Raw genomic sequence first — 26,706 nt, forward strand, 5'->3', positions numbered from 1 at the left:
GAGTTTCATGCTTCTTCATGCTGAAGACATTCTAGAAAACTTTTGCTGAAAAATGTCATCACCTAATTAGCCATAGCATCTCGACTGTCGTGCCACGCGACACACCTATTATGTATTGTAACCATTTTTTCTGGTAGTTGCGTGATGATTGCTTCGTAAGAATCATGAACCTCTGAGTAGCAAGTAAATGTCTTGGACCATCTAATCCAGCTCTTTACCTTTATTGTTATAAATAAACATTTTATTAATGAAACTGCGTACTGAGCTAATGGCTTGTTGACTAAACAGTACAAATCTTGTACGTGTTCGATATCAGATATAAGGACACTCATTAAACACTAATTTCTTTTGTTTCTCTTAATGAATTACTAATGAGCTCCGGAAGCTCTTGTAAGCGAGTACCCTCTATTGTTTTACCATGCGGTCGCTTACGAGAGCTCATTCTTTAAGCGACCAGCTCTAGTTACGACCATTTCCGAGGTGGTTGCTTACGAGAACTTCGACTGTACAATGCAACAAGTTTGTTTTGGATGTGAATATCAAGTCAACAGACAGGGGACTCAAAACTTAATGACAGCACTGACTGATAAATGTAGCTAGCTGGCATCCCAGGCATGGCTTCAAATTTTGATGGAATCCGTAAAACACAATACAGTACAATCACAATTACAATTATTGTATGCAATGCAACACAGTGCACTGCAATATCATACAATGCACTGCAATACAGTACCATACAATGCAATGCAATGCAATGCGGTACAATAAATTTACTGAGTTTAAACAGATCCAGCTGATCAAAGCGGTATTGGGTTTCACATTTAATGTCTAATACAAATTTACTTTTAACAGGGGTGACATTTGCCTACAGATGTGAAAGCAGATGAAGTACCAGTAGCTTGACCTGCCTCTGTTATGAAGTTGAAGACTGAACACATGCTTTGAAAATTAAGTTGAAATTAGCACAACAACTATAATACTAGCAACAAAGAGAGACCTCTGTACCATGCCATGTGAGCCCAAGAACCTAGTAAGCTAGTCAGGCGCACTGAGCAATCAAAATTGGAACACTCCATAAACCATAATTTATAATTTTAATTTTGGTCATGTATGAGCATTTGGCTTTGTATCAACACCTGATTAAACATTTTTATGCGAGAAGTTGAGCTATCTTGCAACTCTTTGTGAAACTGTGTGGTGACAGCCACTCGAAGATTCAAACTGAATCCTGGTACAAGCATGGATGCACTTTTCTATCCTGAAAATATTATGCAAACCACTACCTACTGATCAACATATACGTGTAACCTTACAACAATCTATCATAAGAAACATACAAAATGTTATAGTGACATCTTAACAAAAGAACCTACATATCCTGTATGAAAACGGATTATATTGTTATTCAACATGTCCATATTTGTTTTAAGTCAAGGCAAGAAATTATCACAGTCTTAGTGTAATTCAACGCCATTGACAAGGTGTCTGTTTGAGATTAGTTGACGAATTCTAAGTTGCTGACTTTATTATGTAACAAGCTAAGTCACTCCAGGAAACTGTCTTGACACTACATGCACAAGTTAATTGACTCTGTAAAAATAGTCTTCTGCCGTCCATAAAATTGAATGCGACAACGTTCAACAATGAAATGGTCGTTGTCTGAAAAACAAAGTCCGGAAAATTTTTGTACCTTGATATAAGATGGCGACGACTTACCATCCGCAAAAGATTGCACTGACGGACGGGCAAAAGAAAAACCTTCAAAAAGCTTTTGCTGAAAAATCGGCTGTAACACTACGCGTCAAACCAGATCAAATCTGCCGCGAAGACGAGCTCCTTTTGACCAGCACTCAAATTAACCGATTAAAAAAGGCAGCCAGTGAGAAAAAAGGCGCTGATCTCAAGATGAGCAAGACGCGCCCAACATGGCGGCAGCATTTTCTCCACTCTGCTTGGGCTGGCTAAACCCTTAATCAAGCCGGCGGTTAAGGCTTTGGCAAGCGCGGGGCTTAGTTTTGGTGCAGAAAGAGCGCTCAAGAAAATCTTCGGCAACGGTTACGGGGAAAAAGAAATAAAGCTCTACGAACTTGTTCAGAAGATGTCTCCAGAACAGAAAAAGGCTGTTGAAAACGTTCTTGTTGGGCAAGGTATGGTTCGCGGCGGGGGAACAGCGCAATACGGCGGATTTCTCGGAATGCTAGCTTCCATTGGCGCGCCTATTGCCCTTGACTTGATCAGCAAAATGTTAGGCAAAGGGCTGCAGGTCAGGCCCCCTCCACGACAGCGGCGTTCATTACCTCCTCCTAAAAGTGCAAACGGGATGTACATAAACCCTCCGCGTTTCTTCGGCAGTTGGGAAGATTATGAAAAAAGAAAATGATGTTCCGCTTTCCAATTTTGATTTAACAAACTGGTGCAAATACCTCAAAATCCCTGTCAAGGGGGTGTTTTCGCGCAACGAGGAAAAACCTCTTCTCCATTCACCGTGTATCATCAACCTGGACGATTTCGGAAGTATACTGGGTTTGTTACTGGCGCGCGAAAAGCGGTGAACATGAGTATTTCGACTCTTTCGGTCTGCCGCCGCTGAATGAGTGGGATTTACAACTGAAAAAATTAGGAAAGAAGACCTTTCTTCGTAATGACAACCAGCTGCAGTGGGTTGGGAGTGTTAGATGTGGATATTATTGTTTGCATTTTCTGAATGAAAGAAACAAAGGCAAAAGTTTGAAAGACGTCCTCGGCATGTTTTCTGACAACGAGCATGAAAACGAACGAATTGTAAAAAAATATTTTTGTTAATATACGAACATGGATGTCTACTGCGTGAAAGACAGGCGTGTGACACCGAATGTTGAAGGTACAGAAAAAATAATTTCGACAAAGGACAATCGCAAAATGCTCAAAGTCAAGTGCGCTGTGTGCGGAATCATCAAAACCCGTTTTTTGCCGGGAAATTGACGGGGCCCTCTCTCGCAGAGGGCTCTGGAATCTTAAGCAGCGTCGCCGACGCCGGGTTCGAGCTGTTTATCTCAAAAGGTATCCCCTTTCTCACAAAAAAGGCGTGGAGGCCGGCAGATATTATGCTTCTGAGGCAATGAGAAATCCTGCGTTGCAAAAGAAAGCAATAAACTATGGCATGAAAAAAGTTCGGCCTGCGATTGAAAAAGTTGGGCGCGAGTTGCTTGACCAGGTTTCAACAATAGTGAGGCCAAACTACCGATACTGATAGAGCTTATCTTGATGGCGCGGGTTTTGACATTCATTCGACGATTGGAAAACTCCCTGCCCCCCCAAAAAGTTTGGACCTTGCCTGGGCATAATTATAACGGCCCATACAATCCTCTCGAACAACAACTGAAATATAAAACAGAAACAGGAGAAATTATTGAAATATATCAACAGCCTGCCGGCTCTACTGACGCTGTAGCTATGCAACATGACGTTGATTACAGTAGTTGCGCTTTTCGTAAACAAAAATATGGTGAAACCGAGAGAAAATGCAAAAACGCCGCATACCGTAAAATGGTCAAGTCTCTTGATTCCTTTCCGTGGAAATAAAGACAATGGGGGCATGCACTCGCGCGGAACGCTATCAATTGAAAACAAAAACTTGGTTTGGGTTACAGAAAATAAAACCGTTTGCTTTCTGCCAACTCTCGGTTCACAAAAAAATGTTCTCAGGCCAAGGTAGGCGTTTTGTTGTTCAGAACAGCTTGAAGTCATAATACATCAGTGTTGCCCTTTTCTGGTTGTCTCATTCCAGTGTAAACGCTTTGTTATTTAGAACAGCTTGAAATCATAATACATGTTGCCATTTTTTGATTGTCCCATTCCAATGTTGAAGATATAATCCGTGCGCTGTCCGTTTTGCAACGCGTACGCTAGCGAAGACGGCTCCCACACGAACATTATTGGCCCATTTTCATGTTGCAGTTTTAACACGACCGATGGTCCGTATTTATTGCGTCCGCGATCTTGGACTTCATGCACCTTGTATATGCCCTGCTGGATATCGCGCCATTTGAGATTTCTTCTCGCTCTGGGAAGCCTTCGACTGCTGGCCAGTAGCACCTATCTTTTGGTGGTGTGTCAACGATGTTGCAAGTTTGTCTTCGGTCCATTTTGTTATCTCCCCAAGAGATGCATTTATTTAATAGGAAAAAGTTGATGACGGGTTCGATAAAGCTTATATTCGACGTTGCCGTGCAATTGATCCTCTTCGCCGCCTGCCCCCCCTTTTTTTTTTACCAAACTTGCTTGCCAACGCGGCCCACAACCGCACGCACGATCTTCCTACCTCGTCAAACACCCCTTCAATAGGCTCTTGTGCATTTCTGTACTCATTTTCTGTCATCCCCTGCTCGTCAGACACATCTTCAATAGGCTCTTGTGCGTTTCTGTACTTATCTTCTGTCATCCCCTGCCACATTATTTCTCTTACAGCCTCGAGATCAAACTGCATTCTCGCCGCCTGCACAGGTCTTGTATATATTTCAAAAAATTACTGTTCTCGCCGCCCGTTCGAATTAACGTTTAAAAATTCACGGCTTCGTTTGCATATTATAAAAACATGATTGTCAGTGTTCACTTGATTGCGTTTCTTGTGAATGAATATTTCACGCCTGAGTGGCAGAGACACCTGGGTGACATTGGACGCGAAGTTGTTGATTGCTTACATGACGCGCTTCAGTTTGTTTAACGTCTGCAGACTACAGCCTCCGGTTGCGCATTCCTCTTGGCTTCAGTTAAAGCCGGTTGCATTCCTCTTGGCTTCAGCTGAGGCCATCAAGAATTTTCAAAGCCACCAGGAATGTTGAAGCCAAGAGGAATTTTACAGTCAGATCTCTATTTTTTGGCCACAGTTTGTTAGAATACGGCATTCCTTCTCGGCCTGGTCAATAAAAATAACACTTTTCACCTTTTTTTCGAGGAAAAATCAGGCACGAAACGCGGTAGAACAAAGAGATTTCACTGGAGCGATAAAAAGAAACAGCTGATCAAGGGATTTTCCCTATTTCACACTTGATTGCGTTATTAACGCACGTGTCTAGTGAGTAAGCTTCTCGAAAGTTCAATGCTACTTTTGTGACATGACAAATATTTACCTGTGTTTCTATGGATACCTTAGTTATGTCATTTCTATTTCTTCACTATGACCCTCCCCAGACCTCACCGAGTAAAACTATAAATTTTGCCGAAGTGAACTCATACCCCGAAGATTGCACAAACCCAGAACAGGAGGCATGTTTACTCCTTTCTTGAGAATCTTGCCGCTGTTACGAACGTATCCAGTTCACAAGCTCGAATTAGGCTGGCAAGAAAACTATCGCATTGTTCAATAGGAAATTTTTCTGGGGCCGCTCTCGGCGTTGGCGGGCAATGCCGATTTCGGGGCAGACAGTGCCGATTCCGGCGGTATAACACACATGTGTAACAAGAGTTTTGGGCGCGGGCGAGACTCAAAATATGACTGAAATGGCCAGGTCCCAAAACTCTTGTTATGCATGTGTGTTATTTCGTTCTCCGAAAGCATTTTAATGGCTTTCGATGCCAGATCTAGAAAAGTTTTACAATGAAAGCTTGTCCTGAATTTTATTCTCGTCAAATCGCTAGAAAATTCTCTCTAAAATTCCCGCTATTCGTTACTAACCTCGAAACGTTGATACAGACCAGTTTGTTTTTTTGGGGGGTCTGTCTCCGAGTGCCAAGTGCTTTTGTTCAACCAGATGATTCAACTCCTGCTTGCATTCGCAAATTTCTCAGGTGGAGGCCCGGCAAAAATCTTGAAAAAAAGCTCGAAATGTTGTAGCTCAGAGGAATAAAAATCCTCATCTCGGGAAGAATCATCAGATTTTTCCATATTTTAGGAGAAGAAAAATAGGGATTATGTTTTACAAACTGACGTCAGAGTGCAACCCACTGGCAAACGCATGGATCTAGCGTATTAGCCAATCAAAACGCGCGCTTCGCTAAGGCTATGTTATAAGCGTCGTTGGACATCATGATGCAAATGTTGAAACAGTGTTAGAAGTGTTAAATATTTAAATAACTGTCGCTTACTTGCACAGAAACAAAACATGAATTCACTCTGAAAACCGAAAGTTTTCGTAAAATTACAACTCAGTGAGAAGCCCAAGAGTGAAAACTTAAAGTTTATGCGTATATTTTGTTTGTGGCATGATCGCTTGCTCATCGCCATCCGTTGCTTTCAGTTCAGACAAAATAAATGTAATTCAACGGATGCGGTTTTACCAAACTCGTTCCAAAAGTTGTTCTTTCACAGCAAACGAAAATGGTTTACTTTCTATGTGAACGCAATTGTTGAGAAATATCAAGGACAGTAATAGTGATTGGCAACATTCACCACGTCAAGAATCTTTCGGTAATTAAGTCATAATAATTTAAGTGTAACCAAGAGTGAACAAAATGAATATCAGCTAGAGTGACTCTTCACACCCTATTTCATTTTCGCAGTTTTCAATTCACTAATGGCAGTTGTCGCTATAACCGATCGGTCAACGGCAACAGACACAAACAAATTTAGTTGATGTAGTGTTACAATCGTCCAACAACCTTTGCCAGAGGTAATGAGTCGATATACCTATTAATAACTTAGTAGAATGCGTTTTCAGTGCTTTGAATATATGCTAATTTATACACATCAGTCGATTCGCTCTTTCAACCATATTCAAGCGACTGTTTTTAAATAACTTTGACTACTTCGTTCCCAGTTCATTGCGAGAATACAAAATGAATATTAACTTAGTTCTCGCGGCAGTCTACTTTCGTTGTTTGTAGTGCTCAACCAGACCAGCAACATCTTTGCTTTGCGCGAAGTACTACTTCTACCTAAACCGAATCAGTCACAGAGATGAGTAGGTCTGAAAAGCAAAACTCGCGTTACAAGCTACTACTAATTTTGTTGTAAAATTCAATTAGGTTTTAAGCTTCTCTCACCTGGTCCCTTTCTATTTTCTTTGATCTGCCCTTTTTCCTCTTTTAGTTGAGAAAGAAACTGAGTCGAAGAGAAGTAATCAGTTTCCGGATCTCGAGGCTTGTACGTCAGATGGCTCCTGATGACCTTAATTTCTTTCGCTCGTAGTTTATTTTTTTGTCCTCTCACTCTCTTTACAATGCCATGTTCTTCTCGACCCGCGCCATCTTCGCTTCCCTCAGCTCTTTTGCCTTTTGTGTCTTTCTCCATTCGACTACTCACTACCACCATATCTGTATCAACGCATAGTTAGTAGAGGGGAATGGTTACGAAACCCGGCAAACTTCAAAGGACGATCTCTTTGTTTATATTTTTGCTTGTTCACGTGATCGCGACCGTGCACAACAGAAACGCCAAGATGGCGTCCGAAGTCTCGTAGAAATTGAAGTTCGAATCAAAAATTCTGGTTTTGGCTGTTAAATTTGCTGTTGATTGATCGAGTATCGTTATGCCAGGAGATAATTGTTCTGTGTTTGGCTGTGGCACAAGTAGAAGGACCAAAGGAGTAGGAACATGGAAGTTACCGAAGGCAAAAGATGAGGAGCCCAAGAAATGGAGAGAAGATTGGTTCGGGGAAATTACGAAGACAAGAGAAGTTGATCGCGACTTTAAGAGACAAGTAGAAAACGACAAGGTGTTTACATGCGAGAAACACTTTCATCCGGAAGATATTGAAACATGTAAGTAGTAAAATAGAACAACTTCTGGTTAAATACATTACGAATTTGCGGTGATCTGTTTTAGACTTAGTGCATAACACATAAACATTTGAAACATTCTTAGGCAAGCTAGCTCCAGATTTTCTTCAGTATTTCTTTACTTAAATTATCTTGTTTTCTTCTGCAGTTCATTCAGAGAAAATGACGAAAAAAAACCAAGATTTAGCACGTTACCTGTGCTGAATATGCCGAAAAGAACTCACGATACTCCTAAACCGAAACAAAGAACTCCGCTCTGTAGTGAAAGATCATTTGCCAGTGCCACGACAGGCCGTGTATAAGAACTTCAAAGAACTGTGTCAACGAACATCAGGGCTAAAGAGCTTAAACGACTGGAATATGAAGTTAATGAACGACAGATTTGTTGTAAAAAAGATGCTGGACCCTTTCCTCATTCCAGAATTTGAAATTATTATCGATGACAGCCTTGGCTTCACAATTAAAGTTTTTGGATGCTTTTTGCCTGAAGATCATGCACTGTATCTTGAAAACCTAAGGTCAACCAGGCATGTGACTGTATCCGAACTTGTAAAAAAGCTAGAAGGCTATAAACTGTGCAGTGGGGTGCAACCTGGTGAGTTGACAAGCAAGCTTTTCCATCATGTCATACCTTTAAGTGCAGATCCACTGTGTGAAGATGATCCAGGTCAGCTTTTCCCCAGCAAAGGCTACTGGAGACTGAAGGACTGTTCAGTTATGTGCAATGAAGAGGAGTCTGTTTGCGAACCTTGTAGTGAGTATCTTACAAGCGCTATGAAGGTAACAAAAGCAAAAGAGAGACGACTTGCTACACCTACCCAAGTGAAAGCACCAGTGTCAAAAACAATTCCGGAAAGGCTAAAACTGACCTTGCAAAGCCAACGCTTAAGATATGCTGAACTTGAGGAAAAACTTAATGAAATGAGCATGGAGATTCAGAGAAATAGCATTGAAGTTGATCATGAACTCAGCAATGATTTTGCAAGTATTCTCAGTGATGCAGATAGGGAAATCACACCATTTATGAGCCTGTTCTGGCAACAGCAGAAGAAGTTATTTGCCAGTACGGCCAAAGGTGTCCGTTACCGCCCCATGATGATCAGATTCTGTCTGTCGCTTGCCGCCAAGTCTCCTGCATGCTACGAAGAGCTGCGGAACAGCAAAGTCCTAGTACTGCCTAGTCAGCGTCGTCTTAAAGACTACCGCAATTTCATCAAGTCAAAGAGGGGTTTTCAGGAGGAAGTTGTTGAAGAGCTAAAAACTCAAACTAATTCCTATTTTGACATTCAAAGATATGTGGTATTGCTGTTTGATGAGATGAAGATAATGGCAAACCTTGTACTGGATAAAGTGACAGGTGAACTTATTGGTTTCACTGACCTTGGAAATCTAGAACTGAACTATGGTGTACTAGAGAAGGTAGATGAAATTGCTACTCATGCCCTAGCCTTCCTGGTACGTGGTGTTTGCACACAGCTTAAGTTTTGCCTAGCCCACTTTGCAACAACTGGTGTTACTGCTGCCCAGCTGATGCCTTTGTTCTGGGAGGCAGTTTGCATCTTAGAAACCACCTGTAATTTGTGGGTCATTGGTACCACTTCCCCTGTACTAACTATGATCAACGCGAGTTCAGTCTTACCCTAGCGGTGAGCATCAGTACCATTTCTATACTCTTGCCCTCAGGACAGCTAGATCTTACTTAGTCTTACTCATTCTTCGCTCCTGGACTTCAGTAACACTGCCAATTCTTATTTTTGCTCTTCAAGATATTCCATGGCTGTTGGTCATTTCATGATTCCATTTTTCTTTCCATCGATCAGGTTTCCGATAAAACGACCGTTGTCACTTCTGTTGTACTTATGCATATATGTATGCAGATGTGTGACGACCGCAACGCCGCGGACAACATCGATTAAAGAGTGACTTTTATATTTTATCTGCGAATCTCGCGGTACCCGAAAGTCATTTACTTTGTTTATCTGAATCTGGGACACATCCGGATAAATTCGAAATAAAAATTTAAGAAGATAATCGTCGTGGTTCTCGTGTTTAACACGGAACGAACCTATATGACACAGCCTGCCAATCACAAATCCCAACCAGCAATGCTTCTATTTGATTGGTTTATTCACTCAGGTCTAGAAGTAAGCATATAGAGCGTTTTCATTGTCACGCAATAAAAAATAAAGTCAAAAACCATTCAGTGGATAACGTTAAGAAATTGTGATATTACAGAAGATAAATAAAGAAAACAGTTCTCCAAGTTTAAGGTGTGTGCGTTGTCCCAAAGTTGAGATATTTGTCGAAATGTTGGTATGGAGCCGCCATATTGGTGTTCCTCTGTGGTACACCAGTATGGAGGCCGGAAAATAGTGTTAACATCTGGAACTTACTTTGGTTATCTGGGACAATGATTATCGATATCTGCGCTGAACAAATACGACAACGTCTGAAATGACTAAAAATCACGAGATAAATACACATTTTTCGACAAACGCGATTGTAGCTTTATGTCACGCACCGTCATAACTGCCATAACTGCCATAACTGCCATAACTTTAGTGGCTCTTTAGTTAGGATTAGGATTTAAGAATTTGATGACGTCACGTGAAATCGCTCTAGACCGGCCTACCTCGACCTTTTTACCGATACGGCGGCAATCTTGAATAAATTAATTTTAAAGTTTATTATGTGATGCTGAGGGGGCAAAACTATCGAAGCGTAACTACGAGCTCAGTCTGTTTACTCGCAAAGTAAGGGTATTTGTCAAATATTTATGTGAAAGTAAGCTTATACAGTGAAAAAATGGCAAAAGACGATCGTTGTGCCGTCTTTGGATGCAACAACGGTCGTAGATGTCCCGAAAAGTATGTGGTTAAAGACCAAACAGGTTACCCGGGAGGTTTCTTCGCAGGAAAACCACACATCCGTTTTATGGTCCTGCAAGGATCCGAACAAGTTCAAGGATTGGACCAAGAGACTTAATAGGAAGAATTTCACAGCCGTCAACAAATGAACTTAAGTTTGCTCAAATCATTCAAATTAGGAAGGTCGGTCGGTGAAAGTGATCCAGATCCAACACTATTTCCAAAGGGTTACGACTGAGAGAAAGTTTCGCCATACAAAACAGTATAGTACTGAGGCAAGCCCACACACTGTACGGACTTTCTCCGGTTCTTGTTTGCGATACAACTTTTCCACGGACGTAACAAAACCTCTCGCAGTCTGATATGGATCAATGAATGAAAGACTGAATTTTAGTTCTAATGGCCGCCGTATCGGTAAAAGGGTCTATGAAACGAACGATAGTTTCAACCTCGTTCCCAGGCTCTCTCTTAATTGGCTTGTCGTTGGTTGCAGCTCGTCACGTGACCACCTGTGACTCAAACTTTTCCACCGGAGTAGAGGTCCACGAATGGTTTTTGTCGATCTCAATTGAAGAAAACCACACAAGGCCGTCGATAAAACCAGGAATATGGAACATTCCGGAACATCCCGGAACATCGAACAATTATAATAATTATGAGCAAGATATGTAAAATTAAATTTTCAAAAATAAAAAAGTATTAAAAACAAACTGGTATCAGTTCGAAATATGAAAAGATATTTTGGGGGGTAGGGGAGTCGGTAGGGGAGGGATAGAAAGCGTTGAGTATTCCTCCAACTGACCACAATGAGGGCAGGCTCCTTTTCTTTCCCACCAGTTCGTCACGTGGCTTTACAGCACCCTGTTTTTCAACACAAACAAGGACGATTCGGACGATAAATGCCAGGTAATTCATTGCGTTTCCTTTGTTGATCCCTGATTTTTTCAACATCTGAGGTGTTCGTCTGACCATCACACAGTTGCTTGTTAAGTCTGTAGCCAAAGTTTTGTCACTGTTCCGTCCTCATGTTGCAATATCATCCCCAGTTTTCGCGCTCTCCGCTAGGAACGCCTGGCACTATGACCCACCAAGTGCAGACTCAGCCTTTCCGGAAGTCCGAGTAACAAGCAAGTTATTATTAATAAACTAGTAGTAATCAAAGATTAGAGCAGTGCGTGCACGCGCGTACTTCTCAAGTTTGGTCTGCTTTGGTGGCGTTCAAATGGCTCGATAGAAAACTAACAGTTTGATCGAATGTCAGATAACGATCTGCACGTGAAGTTGAACTAGCGAATGAATAGATTATAGCTTGCGATAATTTTGTAATTAATTAATTAATTAATTAATTAATTCATTAAGTATTAACTTGTACTGGACAAAAAATTTTCCAGGAAAGTCATTTGAACTGTTGGCGACACTTAGAATTCAATTTCAGATCGCCAACACAAAAAATATTTCTTGAGACAGCAAAGTTTTGACCAGCGACCCTGCAAGACAGCGCGCCGCCAAATATTTTTAAATTTTGTGTTTGTATTTGTTTGCACTGTCATCAGAGCTTGAGCAGTCCGAACTAGTTTACACAAGAAACTCAATGCCGAGGAGTTTCTACTCCTCTCTTATGGAGAAACTATGTCTTCATTAGAAATCGAGTATACGCATATCTTTGTATTGACGCAATTAATTGAATAAAGAAATCACACTCGTTTATCCATATTTTGCGGTCTGATTAAAGAACAAGAGACAGTCACGTAAATAATTTGATGGTGAATGACTGGAAGGAACGGATTAGTCCTCTAAATTGCGAGCCTTTATTCTGATTGCAATCATCTTCATTCTTCTTTTCCTCTTATTCTTTTTATTATGTTTTTGTTTTGTTTTTTTATTTTCCGAGCTGATACCAGTTCATTTTTGTTTGATTTAAGTTTTGAAAATTTAATTGTACATATTTTCTCATAGTTATTATAATTATTCGATATTGCGGGATGTTCCGGGATGATCCATGTTCCTGGTTTTATCGAGGCCCACCACACAAGGACAAATACATCTTTGAAATTGGCCGTCGATAAAAGCCGGAACAAATTAACATTCCGGAACATTCCGGAACATCCCGGAACATTAAAAAAATGAGAAAGATATATAAAATTAAATAAAGGAATAAACAGAAAAGAGAAACAAGTAATATAATAAAACAAATTAGTATTATTTTAGCTCCGAATATACGAAAAAAAAAAAAAAAGTAATGACTGCAATGAGTGATGGTTCACAATTGTAACCTTTAAACCATTCCAGAGGGAATGTACAAGCTATCCCCACTAATCCATTCCTGCCAGTTGTTCGCCATCAATTTAATCACGTGGCGGTCCCTTATTTTCCATGTTGGTTGAAGAGGTCGATTACCACAATATTGTTTTATTTTTTTTGTTTTTTGATGGCGAGCGAAATGTGGGGAAAGTAGCTGTCCCGGGTTATGGGACTATAAACCGTTTACGTAATGCACCTATCAATGTCAAGCCCAAGGGGATGGGGGGGGGGGGGGGAGTGTGGAAGGGTGCGGTGCGGGCTACCCACGGGAGTTTGACTGTGAGGTCTGTGCCCTGGGTAGGAATTCCAATCGTTTGCGATGTCCACGTAATGAGTCATCTGCCGTGCTGTAAATATCCAGAAGTTGCTGGGAGTTAGTGAGGTCTTTGCTCGGAATCCAATAGAAATCATTTCAGATAGATATCAAAGAAGATTAAATGAATCTATTTTTGCATCCTTCATTACAGGACGTGCATACGTTCATTCTATGAAACGACGGCACTTTCCCTTCGTATATTTTTAGTGTCGAAAATTTCTCCATGCTTAAATTTTCAGGAGTTTTCTTTGCCCCAGGGTGGAATATTTTTTACCAGCCCTGCTGAAGAAGAGATACAGGATCGATATTCTGGTTATTAGTGAATGCTGCTGGATAGGGTCTGGACACCGAGTGATTAACGATGGATCATGCCAGTCATCCTATATTCCGGACATACGGACACACATCCGTGGTGTAACCGTAATAGTATCAGAAGAGAAAGCTAACACCTTGTTAGAATAGGAACCAATCAGCAACAGGATGATCAGAGTTCGTTTCAACTGAAAGTACTGCAATCTCACAGTTATACAGTGCTATGTGCCAACTAATGAAGCTGAGGGGAGGACAAAGATACTTCAGTGGTTTGAGCAGCTGCAACTTGCCGTATCCAAGGTGTCTCAACACGATATGCTCATGATCATTGGGGACATGAATGCAAAGGTTGGAGCTGACAATACCAATTGTGACAGAGCCATGGGGAAACATGGCTGTGGTGAGATCAATGACAACGGTGAGCGCCTTGTTGACTTTTGTTTAAACAGCAATTGTGTAATTGGCGGTACAATCTTCCCACACGAGAGCATTCATAAGCTCACATGGAGGTCCCCTGATGGTGCAACAGTCAACCAGATTGACCACTTCATTGTCAACAACAAGTGGTGCAGATCCCTCTAAGACGTCCGCACTTACCGGGGTGCTGATGCAAATAGTGATCACTACTTAGCTATGGACACTATCAAACTGAAGCTTCGGAGGGCAAGACCACAGAGTCAATACAGGAAACAGCTAAACATCATCAAACTTAAGTGTACCAGCATCAACAAAGAGTTTGTCCTGGAACTGAGGAATCGTTTTAGCGTGCTTTCTACCGCAACTGATTAAGAAGACCATGACGTTGACAGTAAATGAATACCATCAAGAACATTTATTGTGAAACTGCAAAGGAATTTGTGGACTACAGACAGAACGAGGTCAAAGAATGCTTAACACCTGGTACATGGCAGAAGATAGATGAAAGAAAACAGCTTAAGAACAATAAGCCACCAGGGCTGCAAGATCAAATCCAGAAAGCCTGTAGGAACAAGGATAAGGTAGTGCAGAGGAGCGCAAGGTCAGAAAAGAGGTCCTATAGAGAGGAGAATGGGTCCAGCGGCTCTTGTGACGTCTACCCAGGAAGGTTCGATATCTCACGTCCTTTCATTTCCTTCAGCATTGTGCAATACACATTCGAAAAGTACACAGAAACGCTTTCCAGAGGTGCTATCGGCTGTTGCAGTAATATTCCAGATTTAAAGAAAGATATACTGTACAATTTACTGACGATGATCGGCTAATGGTACAATAAAGACGTAAACGATGGTTGATTTTGTCGAACCGAAACAAGCGAACTGAATCCGTGAGAACCATTAAAGAATTCTCACTGGAATTTGTTCCGCAGACTTTCGAACGCTATTTTCATAAATTTTCTGCTTAAAGCTAACCAGAAATTTTTAGAAATACTACCGACAACCTATATCTTACAATCCCGCAGTATTTATAACATAACCGGCAAAGTTGTGTGATCCGATCATGATCAAGAAGCGTAAAACTGATATGTAAATAGGTCGCAACTGTACGCCGCTAACCAGCACTTATTTCTCTTTCGATTTAGATAAAAGTAGAAAATTAATCCTTTAGAATTACATCATAGCAAAATTGTTAGACTCACAGAGTTTTTCGAAGGTTTGGAAATCAGCAGTGCTACGAGATTCTGTGCAATAGCGTCGAAAATATGACCGCGAAACATTATTTGCGGACCGCTTGGGGAACACATCCTTTTCGCTTATCCGACGAATTTCACTGCAAATGTTGAGAACAATTTACATTGGTTATTTGGAGTTACGACTTAAAACGTGTGACAATGTGAAATCGGTAATTGTATGAAATGTTTCCACGTAGGGGCCAAACCACCCCCCAAATGTTTCGTCAGTTCTTGGGTATTTCACATTATTTCGCATTACTTAAAAAGTATTGACTCTTTCTACACCAAACTTGGCAGATGAGCAGAAAACCTATTGCCAATTATATTTATGTGAAAAATGTCAGTAAATGTCAAAGTTGTGACGTCACAGTGATGACGTCATGTTTTTTGCCACTTTTGAAAGTTTTAATATGCATATTTTTTACAATGTGTTCGAAAGAGCACATCAAGGGGAGGTGAAACCTGAAAAAATTTTGTCCATATCACAAAAATTAAATGAAATATGGCATTTTTAAATATGAAAAATAACCCTGCAAAATATGGGGTCCCCCCCTTGAGAAAAATCCCCAAATTGGAGCCGTAATTTTGTTCCAGCAAATGTAGCTATGTTGCACATGTAATGTGCAGGATGACTAAAGCAAAAATAAAGAAGAAATTCGGAATAAAAAATTATCCCTCTAGTGTTATTGCGTTAAAGTTGGTTTTGTGACGTCATAACCTGTGACGTCACCCGTTTTTTTACTGTTAATACCATCCTAACAAAGCCGAAAATCAAATTTCTAAAGCCATACGATTTTTGACATCAAGCTTTCTATTTTTCTAGATTATTAGCCTTCCTAGAAAAAAACTGAAAAAAATAAACCAGAGAGACTGACTTAAGAAGGACAGTATGGTTAAGCAAATTCCGGGGGGGAGAGCAAAAAAATATTTAATTTACCATATCTCGAAAAATAATCATCATAGCAAAAAACGGTTTCCGGCAGTTTACTCCTCAAGTCAAGGCCTTTCCAATGACATAATCTTTACATCAGATTTTAAAAAAAATTATAGCACGTTTTGGTGACGTCATCAATTATGACGTCATAATCTGACATTTTGTCACAACTTCTAAGTTAAAATAAACTGGAGAACAAAGAAAGCTCATCTGCCAAATTTGGTTCAGAAATATATTAACCAAGCAAATATAGCCTTCATGAAACATTAGGGGGGTGGTTTGGCCCCTACGTGTTCCTTCCACCTTGTTCTCGCAGCTTCAAAAATACAGGTCCAAACAGGACGATTTTCAATCGATCGAAGGCAATGTTTTGGAGGTCATCAAGCCTCGAAAACTGCAACACGTACTTCGCTCTTATAAACATGAAACATTCAACAGAAAGTAAAACACAAACTGGATTTAACAGAACAATCATACCTTGACAAAATACATTCTCGCTAAGGACAAATGTAAACGGGCTATAAACACGCGTGGGAATCTTATGTTTAGTTGACGAAATTCCCATCCAAAGCAGTCCCTGAGTTTTCTTTCCCGCTTTTCGTTTGCCTGCTCCTCCACTTCGTATCTAGCTTTCCATTCCTAATATACGAGCAGCTCGTCCGCAAAGAAGTCTTCCCCTTCGTCGCTTAAAATATTGTAAATTGTTCTCAAAGCTCTAAGTAGTGAGTTCACAGTTGTCGAACGTGCTCGATCGAAGTTTATTTTGGTGTCTTCCAAATCGAAACTTAACTCCGACTCCAGTGACGAAACAAAATGATTCTGAGACAAAGCTTGGACGTTTTAGTCCCAAAATACATCGGAACGATTAGTTTTGTTTTCCATTTTCTCCAGCAAATACAGAGAGCTGACTGAGGCGCCATTGTGTTTGGTTCCTGGGTAGACGTTATCAGGAACCGCCGCCCCAGACTCCCTAAAACGCGGTCGTGAAACACTTCAAGCGCGACTTTGAAAGGGCATAGAATATCGAGGATTCAACCAAATTCAAAAATTTCTTCGCCCAAATGCTTCAAACAAAATCTAGATTCGTTTTAGCGAAAAAACATTTTTGGGGTTAGGTGCACTTTAACCGCCCAGAACCAGACGAACCAGCCAACCCCCCACCAGCTGAAGATGTCCTCAACCCACCCACTGAAGCGAAGTTAGAGCTGCCATCAAAGCCATGAAGAGTGGCAAAGCTTCGGGCATTGATTCCATCCATGCTGAGATACTAAAAGCTGACATTAACACATCTACAAAAATTCTGACTGACCTCTTCACAACCATCTGGACCAAGGATAACATCCCATCGGACTGGACAAAAGGCCTTATTGTCAAACTACCAAAGAAAGGGAATCTTCAAAATTGCAACAACTGGCGAGGGATAACTCTGCTATCCGTCCCTAGCAAAATTTTCTGTAAAGTTCTTCTCATGAGATTGAGGGAGCTTTTGACTGCAAGCTGAGGTAAGAGCAAGCAGGTTTTAGGAAACGTAGAGGAATCGATGTATTGAACAAATCTTTGCGCTGCGGAAAATCATTGGGCAGTGCTTAGAGTGGAACACACCTTTGTTTATTAACTTCATTGACTTACGCGAAGGCATTCGACAGTGTCTGCACCGGGCCACCTTGTGGAACATTCTGCATTCATATGCAGTTCCAGCTAAGATTGTCACCCTGAGTGAGAAATTCTATGATCATTATTTTGGATGCAGCATCATCTTGGATAATAATACCCTCTCTGAGTGGTTCGAGTAATGTCCAGGATTGAACGCAGTTATGAAAACTACGAAATTTACTGACATTCGCAAGACCATTGACAAAATCTACGAAATTTATTCAAAGGCTTGCAAAGAAGGCCCGTCCAAAGTTACGAAAATTGCGAAAATTACAAAATTTACGAAAGCTGCGAAATTTACGATAATTTCACAAGACCACCGACAAAATCTACGAAATTTATTTCAAGGGCTGCAAGGAAGGCCTGTCCAAAGTTAAGAAAATTGCGAAAATTACGAAAACTGCGAAATTTACGATAATTTGCCAGCCAATCCACGGATTACATGAAATTTATTCACAGAGTTGCAAGGAAAGCCCGTCCAAAGTTACCAAAATTAAAAATTGTACTAAATTGCCAAAACTGTGAAATTTACGTGAATTCGCCAACCCATCCACGAATTATATGAAATTTATTGAAATGGTCGCAAGGGAGTCTGCAACAAAATTTGTGAAACTTGCGAAATTTACCAAAACTGCGAAATTTACGATAATTCGCCTTTCCATCCACGAAATCTACGCAATTTTTTGAAAGGGTTATATTGAAGTCCCCAATGAAATTTACGAAAATTACGAATTTTACGAAAATTCTTAAAACTGGGAATTTACGATAATTCACCAGCGGATCAACGGAACCTTTAAATTCATTCAAAGGGTTTCAAGAGAGTCCTTAACGAGTTTGTAAAAAGTACGAGTTTTACGACTTTACGAAAACTGCGATATTTACGAGAAATCGCTAGCCCATCAACGAAATCTACGAAAATTATTCAAAGGGTTACATGAAAGTCCCAATGAAAATTACGCAAACTGCAATGTTTACGACAATTTGCAAAAGCCTCAACTAAGTCTATTGTATCAAATTTATTCAAGGGATTATAGAAGGCCGCAATTTACAATTTATGTCATTTTCAGCTTGTCTTTGTGGGGGTCATCAGTATACAACTTATATTGTTTTGAGAGGCCTTTATGGTGAATGTAAGCTAAGCCAAAATATTAAAATGAAGTATTGCTCCAGTGATTTGGTTAAACGTCGGTTCACAAACTGCTGTTTATTAAAATTCTTTAAAAACTCTATAAACACCGTGAGAACTAAAATAAAAGGTACAAATAAATTACAAATTAGCTTGCGAAAATAACAGGATATAAATACATTTCACATGCTTCGTAAGTTACAAAAGAGAAACGAGAAAACTTAAGATCGATTTACAAATAAGGTAAAACGATGTCGTATACAACTTGACTTTATCTAATTATACCCCATTCACACCAACTAAACCAGGTTTAATTAAACGAAGTTTCATAAAACTCGGTTTTACAAAACATGTTTAATTGAAGAACTGTTCACACCAAAGACGCGTTTACGTTCTGCGTAGCCTCATTTTGATGGTAAATGTTGCCAATTAAAATTTGTAAACAAAATGGCGGTCAATGGGTTTGATCGCAGTGTTCTCTCTTCGTTATGGCAGTCACGGCTAAAGGAAACCCGCAAAATTACTCAAAACCAAGAACGGATTGCACAGAGACGACTTCGTCGTTATCTTTGTCGCAGACGTCTCGTTTCCTCCTTGTTTTTTCTGTTTCTCACTCGATATGTTTTCACGCATTTACCTGTTCGTCGTGTCTGGACCAAACCAAGGTCGAAGTTGTTTTGGGAAGAGACGTGCCAGGGTTGGAATGAACGAGACTGGGTGGAGAACTTCCGAATGTCCAAAGAAGCATTCAATCGTCTGTGTGTGGAACTTTCCCCACATATTTTGAAAAGGGACACAAACTTTAGAAAAGCCATTGCAGTGCGTCATCGAGTGGCGATAACATTATATTGGCTTGCGGACACTGCACAGTATAGAACGATCGCAAACCTATTTGGTGTTGGGAAATCCACTGTTTGTGGTATTGTAAAGCAGGTATGTGAGGTGATTGTGAGAATTCTTCTCTCCAGATATATTTACGTTCCCCGAAGTCGACAGGAGGTACCAGAAAAGATCGATGGCTTTGAAAGTCGCGCGGGGTTTCCGCAGGTAGTTGGCGCAGTCGATGGTTGCCATGTCCTCATAATTGGTCCTGAGCAAAGTCCGGATGACTACATTAATCGGAAAGGATTCCATTCGTTAATCCTTCAAGGCCTAGTGGATTTTGATTATCGTTTCCTAGATATCTGTGTTGGATGGCCGGGTAAAGTGCACGATGCACGCGTTTTTAAAAACTCTCCACTGTTTGCTCTGTGTTGCGCTCGAACTTTCCTCCCGCCCGACATGTCGGTGATGATATCTGGTGTACGAGTTCCTCCTCTGATATTAGGTGACTCAGCTTACGTCCTCAGCGAATGGCTGACGAAACCATACACAGATCGTGGAAATTTGACCCCGGATGAAAGCACTTTCAATATCAAACATAGCACGACGAGAGTGGTGGTTGAAAATGCCTTTGGTCGATTGAAGTAAATAATCTATCACAAAGCTTGCATCTCAAACACACACACAAGTGATCATGTACATGCTTACTTTTCCCCTTATGTATGTAGTGTAAGAGACTAGACTTAAATGTTGAAAACTCCTGCAATGTTATTGCCGCTTGCTGTGTTTTACACAATTACTGTGAGAACCTGCATGAGTTCTTCGATGACCAGTGGCTCAATGGTGTCAATATTCATGTTGGAGTTTTCCCAGGTGATCCAGACCAAAGGCAGAACATTAATGCCATAGCAATAAGAGATGCTATTAAGAGCTTTTTTTAATACAAGCTGAAAAACTTTATGAAAAATTTCACGCCTATTTTGTGCCAGGTATAATGCACCCCTCAAAAGCAAATAATCTATCACAAAGCTTGCATCTCAAACACACACACAAGTGATCATGTACATGCTTACTTTTCCCCTTATGTATGTAGTGTAAATAGTTATGTAAATATTGTAAGTAAAGATTTTTGTCTGGGCAATCCTCCACCAGGGTCATGTACTGTCCCATTTGTAATTAGGTTTGTTTCATAAAAATCAGGTGTCTGTTCCCAAAATTTGGTACCTTAAAAATATCAACATACATTATACACCTTCAAGGATGTCACAATGCACATATAATAATAACAAGATTTAGCCTTTTTTGGACTGCATCAGCCAGATGGGCTGCTAAGTTCAAACAGGAACTGTAGCTTTTTTAAGTCTGTACGTTAGAAATAATCTCAGAAATACCTTTGAAGCCAATGTATAATTATTTGCTTAAGAAGCAGCAGAAAATGAAATTACACCCTTTATTGTCACTGATTGTAAAGCTGAAAGCCATTTGATAAATATTAAAATACCTTGTACTTTTCAAGGTGAAATTTGTTTCACTTCTTGTAATCTATTACTGTTATACCATGGGTGACAAATTACTCCTTAATTTTGATGCAAAATATCAGCATAAATTTATAATTTTACATCTAATATTACACTCTTGATCATATAAACAAGTGAAAAACACTATGATTGTAATTTGTCATCCCTGACATTAGAAGGTAATCAAAAGGTTATTACACATGAAATTAGGAAATAATTTCAACTGAACTAATAAAATGCCTGTAGATTTAGTTAATTTTACTTGTTATTATTTGATTACACATGTCAATTTGGCCATACCTACCACATGTTCTCATAGGATAAATTTAAGCGTTAGTTGTTTTCCTAGTTATTTTGTTAGTAAATTTAAGTGCTAGTTATTTTCCTATCTGAGCATTAGCTGTAAAATGATACAAGCTTACTGAAGGAAAGAGAAAAAAAATATCAGAACTTTTTAACTTAGGGGTTCAGTTTGGATTACCAAGAGGATCTACACGTAATCACTTAACAACATCATTGGCTTCCACTGGCATTAATGTCATTAATTTCATTCAACTTGTTCACCTGATCAGTGACAAGTGAAAAGAAAGTTCATACGCCAAAGAAGTTTGTTTAGACCTTTTAAAATAAACCCCAAAGTTCTCTATTATACATGTAGTTGTATCACTGAGGCTACAAAATTATTCACACATCTTTCGTACCTGTTTTCAGAAACCAATTTGCAGGACTTTTCCAGGATTCAGATTGATTTTTCCAGAACTCCAAAATTCACATTAATTCAAGATCTCAACACTGCAGACAACTATTTTCTGTTTTGCATTTTTACTAGTTGAGTTTAATAAATTATCAGACTTTTCCAGGACCAGTAGTCTTTTTCCAAGACTTTCCAGTCCCGAAAAATGCCACAGAATTCCAGGACTTTCCTGGTTTTCCAGAACCTGTACAAACCCCTCTCCATACTTCTTGCTTTGGACAACTGGATGAACCACAGAAACAAATTTGATTTATTTTGAGTTAAATATTAAATTATTTTTTCCATGAGATCCTTGTTCCTTGAATTTTACACTAGCAAAGTGAGAGTGGTTTTGAAGTTTGCAAGGCAAAAATCTATCCAGTAGCAAGTATTAATTTCTACATAACAATTATTAATTATGAAAGAAAAAAACAACAAGGAGTCTTGGTTAATTTAGAAAGAGACAACACCAATAACCACTGTTGAGTTTGGGGTACTGTGGGTGCACAAGAAATTTATACTTACTGCTACAGCATACATGTATTGTTAAATATGATTTTCACCCCAGCTTGAAGCAAAACAGAAATGTAAGTTCATTCCATAATCATTTTGCATATATTTATTTCAATCTGTGTTTCCTCAATTTTCCCTTGCATGTTTGATTTCATTATGCCTCATATTCTCAAGCCCAGACACAAGGTAAAACATGTCAGATTGTGACCATTTCAGCTATTAATTGAACTTCACATGACCTCAGAACAATTCTAGCTTTATATAATATTTCTCAAGCAATTTAAAAATAAAAAGAGAAAATCATCGCTTGATTAACAAACTTTTATTTATTCAGCTGTCAATTCTTTAATACACACTGGAATAAATTATTTTAAAAAAAGGGCCTCAAATTATGTGTCATCAAATCAATTTACTTCGAATTTCCTGATAGCAAAAATATGCTAATATCTCTGAAGAAAATAAATTCATAAAGTTAAAAACTACGAAATACTCATTATAGCTAAATTCATCAAAATTGGTCAACAAATGATATAGGAAATAGGCAAGAATAAACAAGTAAAAATGTACAGCATAAAAGCTTACATAAGAAATTTAACCGGCTAACCATCAGAATTAGTACATGTTGCCTGATGATGATCTGATGTTGATATGAAGTTCAACTCCTTAGGCTTTAACACAAATGACGCCGAAAAAATAACTGATAACGGATAGAAGATCTAGCTGAAAGTGACGCAGGCACGAGTACAAAAACGTATTGAATCTAGTTTTGAAGTACCTGCGCCAGTTTTAACAGAAACTCCTGATCTTCTTTCCTTCTCTTCTCCTCCCTTTCTTCATCTCTTCTTTCACGTGCCTTCTCTGCCTCCATAAATCTCCTATCAGCTGCTTGCTGATAGGACACAAACGCCTCTAAAGCTTTGTCGACTTTGGCAAATGCGTCAGTTGTTGACAACTATCGTTTTTTTGTGCCACTTTTACATACAGGTACTGGCTTCTCATCCTCCGTTGTTGTTGTTTCTGAAAAGGAACACAACAAATCTTACGCTTAAATGTGGGGATCCAAGTCGGAAATTAATAATGTTAGTAGCTGCTTTATGTTTTACTTATCTCTTGCAATACATGATTCCATCTGTCTTGAAGTATATTTGCAAAAATAAACCCATCAACTTTATCGACAGTGCAAGGCGCCCATGTTCTGTTACGTGCGACAATTGTCTGGCCCTCCAATAGGCGATAGTGTTTTTTTGAAAGCTCACCTGTACATGTCACACAAGCATCTTTTTTTGGTTCGGGCATTTGCTGGCTTTGTTGTTGTTGTCGCTGCTGCTGCTGGAAGTTAAATTTGGCGCAACGTTTTCGACATTTCCTTTGCTTTCTTCTTCACAGACCTGTGTACCATCCCCAATGACAATTTGGGAAGAAGTAACAACACTCTTTGGCTTCGTGCAGGGCTTTGCTGATAAGAATTCATCGACTTCATCGAAGAACGCCGGCTTCTTCTTCGGAGTTCCGTTTCCTGTCTTCCTGCATTCATCTTTGTAGGAACGATACGCGGTTACCAAAGTGTGTATTCTTGTTTTACAGGCGTCTTCGTCCCTGTCCTCGTAGCCCGCCGCCCGTAGAAATGCGCTGATTTGCGGCGTCGACAAAATCTGGATCGGACCGGACCGGATCACGGATCGGATCACGGACCGGATCACGGATCGGATCACGGACCGGATCACGGATCGGATCACGGATCGGATCACGGATCGGATCAAGGAAAAAAATCCAAAATTTTGTTGACCAAATTGCACTAGAGTGACTACTGTGAGCAGAACGCTTTATTTAATTCAGGTGTGATATTCCTTTATTCTTTTATAATATCAAGCCAACTGGGAGCTGGTCACAGATCAATTTTTTTCAGGCTGTTGGGTTTTGATTGCGATGATCAATCATGTCTTCATATCTTTCTCCGCAGTTCAGATAAATGATATTTCGTGTAATCACTTGCATCAAAGGTAAACTGTCATAAAACGAGTCAGTATGGTAATAATAGGACGAACGTATGAAGAGAAACACAAAAACTAAAAACACTAAAAAATTAAACACCTGATGATTTCAAACAATTTCCGTTTTTGAGACAAGTCTATACTTTTACAAGATGTGAGTTTGGAATACGATATTTCGCACTGGAATAAAACGAAACAAACCATTTGTATTTCAAGGAAATATAGCTGTTTTTCAAAAAATTCTAGGAATAACATCGATAGTGTGAACGATAACGCAACCCGAGAATAAACAACATTTTAGGAGTTACGTCACGATTTTTAGTGTTATTTTTAGGGTTGTAAAGAGCTGCCTTTAAATAGAATAAAACCTTAAAATGATCGTGTTCTAGGATAGAAAACACTTAAGAGGCAAGAACAAATCAAAACGGAATGAGGATCGTTAAGGATGGCAAAGATTAACGGGGATTGCAAATGACGAACTTGAAAAACTAGGCTAGTTTTTTCAAGATGTGCAAATCGTGACTTAGCTCCTTGAAAGCAAGGCATGTCCTTAAGCTTTCGCACGTAAGTTTTCTCATTAACTGTATTGTGTGTAACGCCAACTGTAACGCTCACATCTAACACGAAAATGTAGCCGAGAATTAGCCACTGAAAACAATTTCAAAAACGAGAATGGGAGGTTCACGCAAGCTTCGAGCCAACTAACGTTCAAATATAACTACATCTGCCTGTTCATTACAATTTAAATTCGTCGTAAATTAGGCGCTTATGTGGCTTTTTAAATGACCTCTTGTCATTCTCTGTAATTAACATGTCATTGGGTCAAATTCGGGATTCTTATTTTCATTTAACATATTTTAGTTTTCCACTTTTATTTTTTATTTATTATTATCTTATAAACGGTTTGATTTTTGTTTTTGATTTCTTTTTTCTTTAAAACTTTGTTGTTTTTTTTTTTCTGTGATCCGATCCGTGATCCGATCCGTGATCCGATCCGTGATCCGATCCGTGATCCGATCCGTGATCCGATCCGTGATCCGGTCCGTGATCCGATCCGTGATCCGATCCGGTCCGATCCAGATTTTGTCGACGCCGCTGATTTCTTGCCATATAGGCTTCTTTCTGGTACAGGACAATAGTTTTGTTTGTATGTTTTCGTCCCCCCACTTCTGAAGTAACAACATGGTCTCTCTGTTCTCCCAAACTCTTCCGCGAGGTTTTTTAACGGCCGCCATTTTGGATGTGTTTAATAAAACACAAAAGTTAAACTACCTCGTCAAGGTAGTTTTATAAAACACGGTTCTAGACATGTTTTGTTAAACGCGCCCGCGATGTGAACGGGCAGTTTAGTAAAACAAGTTTATTAAAACACGATTTAAACATGTTTAAGCTTTGGTGTGAACGGGGTATAAAACCTTAAGACTTAAATTTACAATTCACAAGCAATGAAACTGAACTTAAACGACTGAAGATACAAACCGCTTACATAAACAAACTAAACTAGCTTAAAAAATAATTACCTTACTGCTGCCTTGATCACCAGAACAATGATAAACTTGGAGAAACTTGTTAACTTGCGGTGAATTAACAGATCTTGCGTCAACTGATCTTGCTAACGGAAAAACCACCCTTTTATAACGCTAGTTGGGTGTCGCGGCGCTACGCCACCACAGAACACCACAGAACGATACCACAGAACTTACTAGAAAGACCTAGAAACAAGGGTAACGTACACGCGAAACAAATACGCATGAAAAAGCCTTAAATAACTGAATACACGTTCAAATAACCTTAATAGTACTCTTAAGGCTACAAAGTATAGTAATTGAGCGTAAAACAGCTTAAATTAGAAACCCGTTAAAAACTTGCGCAATGTTGCGCGTGCAAATTTGTTGCAGAAGCGCGCGCCGCTTCAAGTGTCGTACATCGCGCGCGCACAACTTAACTGCTGTAGCTATATGAAGTACATTTCAACCTCGACTCACAACAAACTAGAATCTCTATTCAGATTATTTGCTTTATCTCTCAGTAGTGGGATAAGCAAGGTCAATTAAATGCAAAATATGAACATTTCATGTTATTAGGTAAAACGTTATGGATTGTTTGCAACAGTGGAATGCCTTTTAATAGGAGCTCGGAAGTTTGGAGAACTCTTTTCTATGTGGAAATAATTTGCGATTTTTCAGTTCTGGTGGGCTACAACGTGCAAAAAAGGTTATTCCACGGAAGCTGTTTGCAAATTTGCAAAGTACATCCAACACGAACTTTAATATTTACT

The 26,706-nt window shown here is 39.6% G+C and overlaps 1 protein-coding gene and 2 pseudogenes across 2 annotated transcripts in view; 1 reads left to right on the forward strand and 2 right to left on the reverse strand.

Moving 5' to 3' along the window:
* Positions 1 to 7,294, reverse strand: part of LOC149111697 (uncharacterized) — a 62,128-nt gene extending 54,834 nt beyond the window's left edge. Inside the window, exon 1 of the transcript XR_016207088.1 lies at positions 6,961 to 7,294. The gene's annotated coding sequence lies outside the window, so the exon portion shown is untranslated. The remainder of the gene's footprint in view (positions 1 to 6,960) is intronic.
* A 51-nt stretch (positions 7,295 to 7,345) lies between these two features.
* Positions 7,346 to 9,988, forward strand: LOC149111702 (uncharacterized; annotated as a pseudogene). Its single transcript, XR_016207087.1, has 2 exons — positions 7,346 to 7,677; positions 7,844 to 9,988. The product of XR_016207087.1 is annotated as an uncharacterized LOC149111702 (transcript).
* Positions 9,989 to 22,744: 12,756 nt separating this feature from the next.
* Positions 22,745 to 25,835, reverse strand: LOC149111703 (uncharacterized; annotated as a pseudogene).
* Between the last annotated feature and the right edge of the window lie 871 nt (positions 25,836 to 26,706).

The sequence above is a fragment of the Orbicella faveolata genome, unplaced genomic scaffold (assembly GCF_042242905.1).
Source record: "Orbicella faveolata isolate gen_17 unplaced genomic scaffold, um_ofav_v1 contig_2, whole genome shotgun sequence".
NCBI classification, from domain to species: Eukaryota; Metazoa; Cnidaria; class Anthozoa; order Scleractinia; family Merulinidae; genus Orbicella; species Orbicella faveolata.